Source organism: Lithobates pipiens, unplaced genomic scaffold (genome assembly GCF_037356315.1).
Source record: "Lithobates pipiens isolate NorthernLeopardFrog02 unplaced genomic scaffold, aLitPip1_a1.2 Scaffold_18, whole genome shotgun sequence".
NCBI lineage: Eukaryota > Metazoa > Chordata > Amphibia > Anura > Ranidae > Lithobates > Lithobates pipiens.
In genome coordinates this window covers 158,878,733-158,888,334 of record NW_027507758.1, presented here as the reverse complement: position 1 = coordinate 158,888,334, position 9,602 = coordinate 158,878,733, and positions in this window count along the sequence as shown.

Here is a 9,602-nt window from a genome sequence, read left to right as displayed (position 1 = left end):
AAGATTCTTCAACCTCTGTGCAAAAAATGTTCTAGACAAGCAGATCATGAGATACCAGTTTTCTAAAGCGATTAATTTCCACCCATGACCTTGGACACACACCTTAAGGCTCGGTTCTCACAGGCGCGACTGCGATCCGACTTCAGGTCGCCCCTAAAAGGGGAACTCCACGCCAAATTTCTGAAAAAAAATTGGCGTGGGTTCCCCCTCCGAGAGCATACCAGACCCTTAGGTCTGGTATGGATTCCAAGGGGAACCCCCTATGCCGAAAAAACGGCGTGGGGTCCCCCCCAGATCCACACCAGACCCTTATCTGAGCACGCTACCCGGCCGGCCAGGAAAGGGGGTGGGGACGAGCGGGCGCCCCCCCCCTCCTGAGCCGTACCAGGCCGCGTGCCCTCAACATGGGGGGGGTGCCTTGGGGGAGGGGGGCGTGCGGTCCCCCCACCCCAAAGCACCTTGTTCCCATGTCGATGAGGACAAGGGCCTCTTCCCGACAACCCTGGCCGTTTGTTGTCGGGGTCTGCGGGCGGGGGCTTATCGGAATCCGGGAGCCCCCTTTAATAAGGGGGCCCCCGGATACCGGCCCCCCACCCTATGTGAATGAGTATGGGGTACAATGTACCCCTACCAATTCACCTGTGAAAAAAAGTACAAAAAAAACACAACACAGGGTTAAAATATTTTATTGCACAGCTCCGGGGGTCTTCCGTCTTCGGGGGTCTTCTCGCCGGACTCCTCCGCTATCTTCTTGTAGCTCTTTTGCTAGCGGAGGAGCCCGGCTTTCTTCCTCGCCGCCGGCCTCTTCTCCCTACTTCGGGGGTCTTGTCCCCCTCTTCGGTTCTTCTGCCGGGCCACCGCGCCTTCTTATAGCTCTTTTACAGGCGGTGGCCCGGTCTTCTGTCGCCGCTGCCGCCCGTTCTTCTTCTTCTTCTTCTTCTCCTTCTTCTCCAGGAGATGTTGCCTCGATGATCTCCCTGGCCGGAATGCCAGGGACGTGCTGCGTTGCCACTTATATAGGGACAATGGGGCGGTGTCACATGGGTTGATGTCACATGGGTTGGTCATATGGGTTGATGTCACATGGCGACTGTGACATCAACCCATGTGACCAAATCATGTGACATCAACCCATGTGACCAACCCATGTGACATCAACCCATGTGACACCGCCCCATTGTGCCTATATAAGTGGCAGCGCAGCGCGGCCCTGGCATTGCGGCCGGAGAGCTCGCCGAGTCAACATCTCCTGGAGGAGAAGAAGAAGAAGAAGAACGGGCGGCGGCGGCGGCGGCGACAGAAGACCGGGCCACCGCCTGTAAAAGAGCTATAAGAAGGCGCGGTGGCCCGGCAGAAGAACCGAAGAGGGGGACAAGACCCCCGAAGTCGGAAGAAGAGGCCGGCGGCGAGGAAGAAAGCCGGACTCCTCCGCTAGCAAAAGAGCTACAAGAAGATAGCGGAGGAGTCCGGCGAGAAGACCCCCGAAGACGGAAGACCCCCGGAGCTGTGCAATAAAATATTTTAACCCTGTGTTGTGTTTTTTTTTTGTACTTTTTTTCACAGGTGAATGGGTAGGGGTACATTGTACCCCATACTCATTCACATAGGGTGGGGGGCCGGTATCTGGGGCCCCCTTATTAAAGGGGGCTCCCGGATTCCGATAAGCCCCCCGCCCGCAGACCCCGACAACCAACGGCCAGGGTTGTCGGGAAGAGGCCCTTGTCCTCATCGACATGGGGACAAGGTGCTTTGGGGTGGGGGGGCCGCACGCCCCCCCTCCCCCAAGGCACCCCCCCATGTTGAGGGCACGCGGCCTGGTACGGCTCAGGAGGGGGGGGCCGCCCGCTCGTCCCCACCCCCTTTCCTGGCCGGCCGGGTAGCGTGCTCGGATAAGGGTCTGGTGTGGATCTGGGGGGGACCCCCACGCCGTTTTTTTCGGCGTAGGGGGTTCCCCTTGGAATCCATACCAGACCTAAGGGCCTGGTATGCTCTCGGAGGGGGAACCCACGTCAAATTTTTTTTCTGAAATTTGGCGTGGAGTTTCTCCTTCAGAGCTCATTCTCTTATTGGCCACGGCAAAAGTCGCCTGGCCTGGGGAAACCTTTCTGGCAGTGAAGTGTGAAAGCTTTTTTTCCATTCATTCAGCTAAATGCATGAACATTCAACAAAGTAGAAACTAGAAGGCCTTTATGCGATGACTCACCTCCTGCCTGTCTTGCAGCTCCGCTCGGGCTGAGGAACAGAGCTGCCGACGTCACTTCCGGGTTTCGTAAAGCAGCCGAAAGCCGGAAGTGACCTGCCTGTCTAAGAATGACAATGCTACCGCCCATAGAATCACAGTGATTTTACGGGCGGAAGCCAGTCGGCGTTCTGCAGTGCGCCGCAAGGCGGGTTTTTAACCCGCAAATGAAGCGCCATGGATGCAATCTTGTGATTGCATCGACGTGGCGCTTCTCATAGTGCACCGTGACCGGCGCCACAGTACACTATGTCAAATTGTTAAATTAAATTTTTTTTTTTTAAATGCCTTAAAGGGCCCGTTTTTTTTTTTTTTACTTTTTTTTTTTTACACCTGGGGGAGGGGGGGCGGCGCCCGGGCGCCCCCTATGGGCGGGCCGCCACTGGTCAGCAGTGCACCATAATATACTTTGCATATTTGAAAGAAAGTATATTATACGTGTACAACCCTATATACTGTACACCTATACCAGTCCTTAAAAGGACCTTTGTGGACCTAATAGTAATAGCTAGTGATTAAACTGACTGTCCCTGCTCCACACAGCATCCTGTCCTTACACTGACAAAAGACAGCTGCAGAATCGGTCAGCAGTCCACTCAGCAATCACCAGCACAGCAGTCAGCAGCAGTGCACCAGAACCCTATATACTGTACACCTATACCAGTCCTTAAAAGGACTTTTGTGGACCTAATAGCTAGCGATTTGTGTCACTACAGTCTGTCCCTGCTCCACACAGCAACCTCTCCCTACACTGACAAAAGACAGAATGTAAAATGGCCGCCAGATCAGGTCTATTTATAAGGTAGGGGGAATGTCCAATTGTCCATGTGCTGAAATGTCTCAATTGGCTGTCCTGTACCCCATGATGGATGTGTCAAGGGTCAAAGTTCTTCACAATGTAAACAAATATGGCCGCCGCGAACAGCGCCAGAAGTCCGCTGGTTTGGCAAATCGCGAACGAGCAAAATTTGCAGAGAACCGACCGCCGGGCATCCCCCCGTTCTGCCACTCCATGACACAATCGCAGGACACCGGCAGACATCAAGTTCGCAGGACCTCCGGGAATGGGCACGCTGTATGTGGCAGGCACATGCGCACCCACTAGCCCCACAAATGAAAGAGGACATACAGGTACGCCCATTTGCCCACCGCTCTCTGACATGATCACGGGACACCGGCGGACATCTAGTCCGCGGGACCCATGGGCATGGTCACAATGCCGCATCTTAAAGTGGACGCACCTGTATGCCCATTTGCCCAGCCGTGCCAGTGTGCCGACGTATGTCGTCGTGCACTGGATGGCAAGTGGTTAAAACAAAAACCCATCAGTCACTAATTGCATTGGTCTTTGCAGGAACCCCAAACTATCGTATGTTCAAGAATGCACTACGGTACCTTTTTACTATACTAGGCCTCCAGCCGACATACTGGCTTGGAGACAACCCACTAACCGCAGTGCACCTATTAACCAATTCCAGCTAAACCACCGTTAACTGAAATACACCAGAGGGATCCATACCACTGACGAGTCCCGAACTCTTCCTTATCCGAGGTTTCTTCATTCGCCAGCAAAGACGAACCTCTGCCACAGCGCACAAGGGGAAGACCTTACCCTTGAGTGCCCCTCCACACTCTCTGAATACCATCCTGCAACCCCAGGGCCCACAAATCAATCCCACCACATTAAAGTGTACCCCGTCACACCAAAGGTATCAATCCCACCGCATTGAAGTGTACCCCGTCACACCAAAGGTATCGCCAAGTACCAGTTCCAAATACCGGATAACCAGGCCCCCGTTCCCAACTACAAATCTGCCTACCTCCCTCTTGACTTTCCTGCGGGCAATGATCTCGGACCACATGATGAGCATATCTGGAAAGGCCAGGCGGAGCTGTAGGAAATCAAAACTTGACATCACGAATGATGTTCAACATGGCCCTTAGTCTTAAATCATTGCCGCCGACGTGTAGCACTAGAATGTCTGGCAGTCTAGCCAGTCGTGCAAAACTATGCACTTCCAGAACCATCCTGTTCCACAGCATGCCCAGTACCTCCAACCAGCAGACACAAGCCTCCTGCCTAGAAATGCTTAATTGCCTACCATTGGGCCTAACGTCTGCTCGCCTGGCCCCCCAAAACACATATGAGTGGCCCAGTAACCAAACAAGGCCCATCACGCCACTTGAAAGAGAAGAAACAACACCACAAATAACACCAAACAAGCATGCAAACACAGACTTAACAAAACAGAACACTCATAAAATGACCTACCACCCCAACCCCCGAACAGATGAGGACGAACATATAGCTGGAACCTCCATGATTCCCACCTACCAATACACTTGACCACTTCGTCATCTAACCCACACCTGGCGGCTTCTGTGGCTGCCCCAATTCGGAATGAGTCTGAGGAGAATTATTTCTCCTCCAAACCCAATGCCCTTAAACATTTACGGAAAACTGATGTGAATTGAAATCTGGACAAGGGGGACCCGTCTGGATGTAACAAAAAGGACCCCCCCCAAATCCAAGCGCACTGTGAGAAACTTCCTTTAGAGCACCCACTGGATGCAAGGGCGAAGCCGGCACAGTAAAAATCTGAACCCTTCTGCCCCTGCCAGCTTGATTCGTTTTGGACCGTGGCAAAAGCAGCGATACCCTATCCTCCCCACAGGTGACCTCCCGATCCAACATACCACCATGGACCCTCTTGGATGGGCTGACTAGTTCGCCAATCCGAAAAAGCCCCAAAAAAGCCAGAGAGGAGGCCGTTTTAAACAAAGAGACCTTGTAGGCTGAGAAACACAGTGAAACCAATTGGTCTAAAACATTTTCAGAATATCAAACTAAACAGACCTATGATACCCCTTTAGAGCCTGTTGGACCCAAAAATATTTTGTGAAATCACGACAGCCCTGCAATTTGAAGAAAAATGCTAATCCTGGCAATTTCTGCTCCATATCTGACACTGACACCCCCTCCTGAAAAGTCCGGGCCCTCTTGATCCAACTCAGCCTGCTGCAGCAAAGACAACTTCTCTTGTCATACTGACCGTATGATCCATCTGGAGATGACCCCAAGGTAACCCTCCACAGCCATTTGGTACAAAGGGCTCCGCTGCTGGCGCCAACTCCTGGAACCTGCCTCACCGAAAGCGAGACAATGCGTCAGCTAAGCTCCTTCTCAGCTCCTGGGAGGTGAACAGCATAAAAAAAACATTTAACTGTTGACAACATAACAGTAGGCATACCTCCCAACTTTTTGAGATGGGAATGAGGAACACCTATCAGCAAACGTATGCAGGCATAGGACACACCCCACAAAAAAACAAGATTGGTTAAACCCACAAGTGCTTTTTTACCACTACTATTCCTTTATATTGGATTTTGGAATTTACAAATGTAGCAATTTAGAAATTGGATGAAAGGTTTAGTGCTGAAAAACACTTTTTACCACCCCAAAATTGTCACTGTGAAAACACAGGTCACCGAAAGACTCTCCCCACACCTCCACGGCCAGCACCACTGGAAACAATTTCAGGAGCACCAAATTTTGGAAAAAACCCACCTCTTTCCACGCATCCAGCCAAGGCCCGGCACTCCAGTGGCCTTGAAAGGAGGCACCATAACCAGTTGAACCAGCCGCATCCATGTAAAGTTCCAGGTCAAAGTTACCTGGAAATCCACAATGCCTGCCCGTTAAAGGATTCCAAGAAAGAGTGCCACACTCACAAGTCACCCTGATGCTCCTTGTTAAGGTGCACAAAATAAGCTATTGATTTGACCCTGGCTGTACTTGCTGACAGCCGTCAGCAAAATATCGTGCCCATAGGCCGGGTGCGACATGAAAAATTCAACTTATTCAACAACGACTGCAGTTTCCGAAGTTGAACCATGCGCAATCCCAGGATCCCACAAATCTAAGCTTTAAGGGTCACCAGCTTGTCTTCCGGCAGACGACACTCCATGGCGCAGGAGTCCAACCCAGTGCCCAGGAAACTAAGGACAGTAGTTGGCCCCTCAATTTTCTCCAGGGCCAAGGGGATACCAAAACAATCAGCGATGTGTTCCAACGTAGCAAGGAGCACTGCACATATCTTGGAGGAGGATGGACCCACACAAAGTAAGTCATCCAAGTAATGGATGATGGAATTCACCCCTGAGACATCCTGAACTTCCCACTCTACAAAAGAAGCTGAATGTCTCAAACAAAGTGCATGAAATAGAACAGCCCATCGGAAGGCATCGATCCACATAGTACTCCTCTTGCCAATGACAACCCAGCAGCAAAAATGATCCAGGTGAACGGGAAGCAGTCTAAATGCAGATTCAATGTCGGACCCAGAAAACAGCCGCATCAAAGGAAGTGTAAGATACCGTAAACGGCTCTGAGTCAATCGCATCATTGTCCGACCCACCTTTTGGGAAGGAAAGGTGGTGAATAAGACAAAATGTATTGTGCTTCTTCTTAGGCATGACCCCCAGGGGAGAGATCACCAAATCCGCTAAAGGCTGCGAGGGGAAAGGGCTGCCCATGAGGCCCAACGCAACTTCCGTCCGCAATTTCTCAGAAACCACTGCAGGTTATTGGAAGGCTGAACGCAAGTTCTGGGACACTGGTGGAACAGAGGCCAGGGAACAAGGTACGTGAAAGCCTTCAGAGAAACCCACCCCTAACAACCGAGCAGCCTCCTGACCTGAACCTCCATGACCTGGCATCATCCCTTTTGTTAACAGATTTGCTGCCACAGCCCTTCCTCTGCTTGAAGCAGCAGGACAAGGGATGCAAACCTCTGCAGCCGGAGACGGCAAGCCCCCCATACTTGCAGGAGCCCTCATTATACTGCCAGCAGACACCTCTCTTCTTTGCGGATGGTTGTCCGGGTGAAGATGTGCCACTGCCCCCCCCCCCCCCCCCCAGAAAATCTGATTAGGGGCCTGCACCAAGGTCATAAATCGCATCCAAAAAACGAATGTCCTTGTGGTCCCACCACAAGGACGGGCGGATAGATCTCCGCTGCTAAAACTGTTCATCATATCTCAACCATGCAGGTCCCCCGTAGATCCTGTAGGTCTCACTGATGGCGTCAAGATAACAGAAGAGCGCCGAACAGTGTTTCCGGATTCTTCTACACAACTACATTTGCCATAATGGCAAAAGCCTGCAGCCAATTAGGGGAAGTCTGCAGGATGATCCTGTACTGCCGTTTTTCTTAATCCTCCTTTTTGCTCTCCTCTGGCTTGACCCTATACAGATTACATTTTTCCAGGGGTAGCAGAGAGAATATCTCCACATACTCACCTTTCCAAATTTTTTCATGGACTTCCAGCTTCAGGTGTGCAACCAGAGGCCTTTCAAAACAAACAGAGTTGTCCCTAGATGCCAACTTGCCTCCGCCACAGACTGGCCCGGTGCCGCAATTTCCACTGAGGCAGGCACTGCCGCTCCAGGGGGATAAACCCACCCACCGATGGGATCCACGACGGCGACAGCGTGGCTTGGGTACTCATTCTTGGTTCAAATCACTGGACCAGCTCACTCAAACCCAAAAGGAACCCCTGCAACCCCCCATCTGACCTAGATTTGGCGTGATTGCAGGCCCGGGCAGAAAGCATGAACAAATCAGACTGCAGAGCCACCAACCCCATGCAGGACAGGACCCTGCCCCCTAAACACACGTTATCATCAACAGCAGAAAACACAGACATGTTAGAAGAAGCAGTAGACTTAACAGGCTGCCTAGGAAGGCTCCCAACTACCGTAGGTCCTGACTCCCTCTATGCAGGGCATCCATGTGACTCCTCCCCCTTTGAAGCGGACAGCTCACCCTCCAATCTCTCCTCTATCTCCACGTCTCCCCTCTCCGGTAGCACCCCAGAAGTAGTGGCCCTGGATGCCGAGGATCAATGCGGCTGCTGGCCCTGCCTGCTTGCACTGGTTCAGCCCACCGATTTTCACCTTACCGGAGCGTCCAAGGCCCTGGTCTCACACCGGCACTCCTCCGCACCTCCGACATCACCTGGTGCTGGCTGGTCCCGGGAAAGCCACCGGGTGGTGGAGGTAGAGGGCCCAGCGGCCATAGCAGCATGATTCCCCCACCGAGGCTCCGCAACCGCTGGCTTATTGTTGGGAGAGGAGCCCGTTTGTTCCTGATCTTGATGCCGGGTGGGCTGGGGAGAGACACAGACACCCCTGGAAGCCACGCCCGCCGAGCTCCGCCGATGAAGGGGATACTTTCCAGGAGCGCCGCCCAAGGGGCACAGTCGATTGCTTTGTGCGTGGTCCTGAAGGGGCCCTCATGGGACTCCTGATGTGGCGCTGAGCTCTTGGGGAGGAGTACAAAGAGAAGCTCTCCAGAGGCTGAGACCTCTGAGCTCATATGGACTCCTGCCCCCTGTCCCTGACCTGGAGGCTCCATCTCCCAGGACTGATGAGATCTGCTCCTGCAGCCACTCCACTCCTCTGAATGCCGCCTCTGCCCTGAGCTGGGAAAGCAGTTCCGCCATCTCGTCCAACACCCGCAGGGGATCCAAGTTGCTACCTGCCCGGTAAGATCCTCTGGATGCCAGGGTGGGTACACCTCTCCTTAAATTCACATAGCCCCTCCTCTCCCTCGGGCTACCCCCCCCCAATCAGGTAGGTCCTCCTTTTTTATTTTATTTTTCGCTCCGGGCCTCACTGTATTAGAGCTCGAACAGCTCTTTACTTAATGGTTTCACTGCTAGCTCAGGGAATCCAGGGTAAATTAATTTTTAACCTCTTTAATTTTACTTATTATTATTAATAATTATGCAATGTATGCAATTGCAGTGAAAACAATACATTTGGAATAGGTGATTGTGTGTTTGCAGATACGCACTGCAGCTGGGACAGATCCCAACACTACTGTCAAGATCCATCCTGCCGCCTGATTGACAGCTGGCTCTGCCTCACTAGAGTCAGTGTCAGCTGTGCCGCCCCCTCCCCCATCCGTTCCTCCCCGTCTGTTATTCCAGTCAGCGCTAGGGAATCGGAATGGTGGGGGGGGGGGCACACCTGCAGGGAGAGGATCGGGAAGGGGGGGTGATCCCTGAGGGGGGTGGCAAAACTACGCATGTGAAGTAAAACATCATTTACAATATTCATCAAATCTGCACAAACTGGAAATAAATAAATCTAGTTGTATATAAGAGTTAATAACGAGGTGTAAAGTCAGTGCATAATATCTCTGAAACCAAACCAAACGAATAGCGTGTTTTTAAAATTCAGAAACATGGGGTGCAAAATGGGTGGGGTTTCAGCAACTATAACGCACAATACCCCCGAAACCAAAGCGGCACAAACATTTATTTTTGAGGCACAAACCGGCACAAATGCGGTACA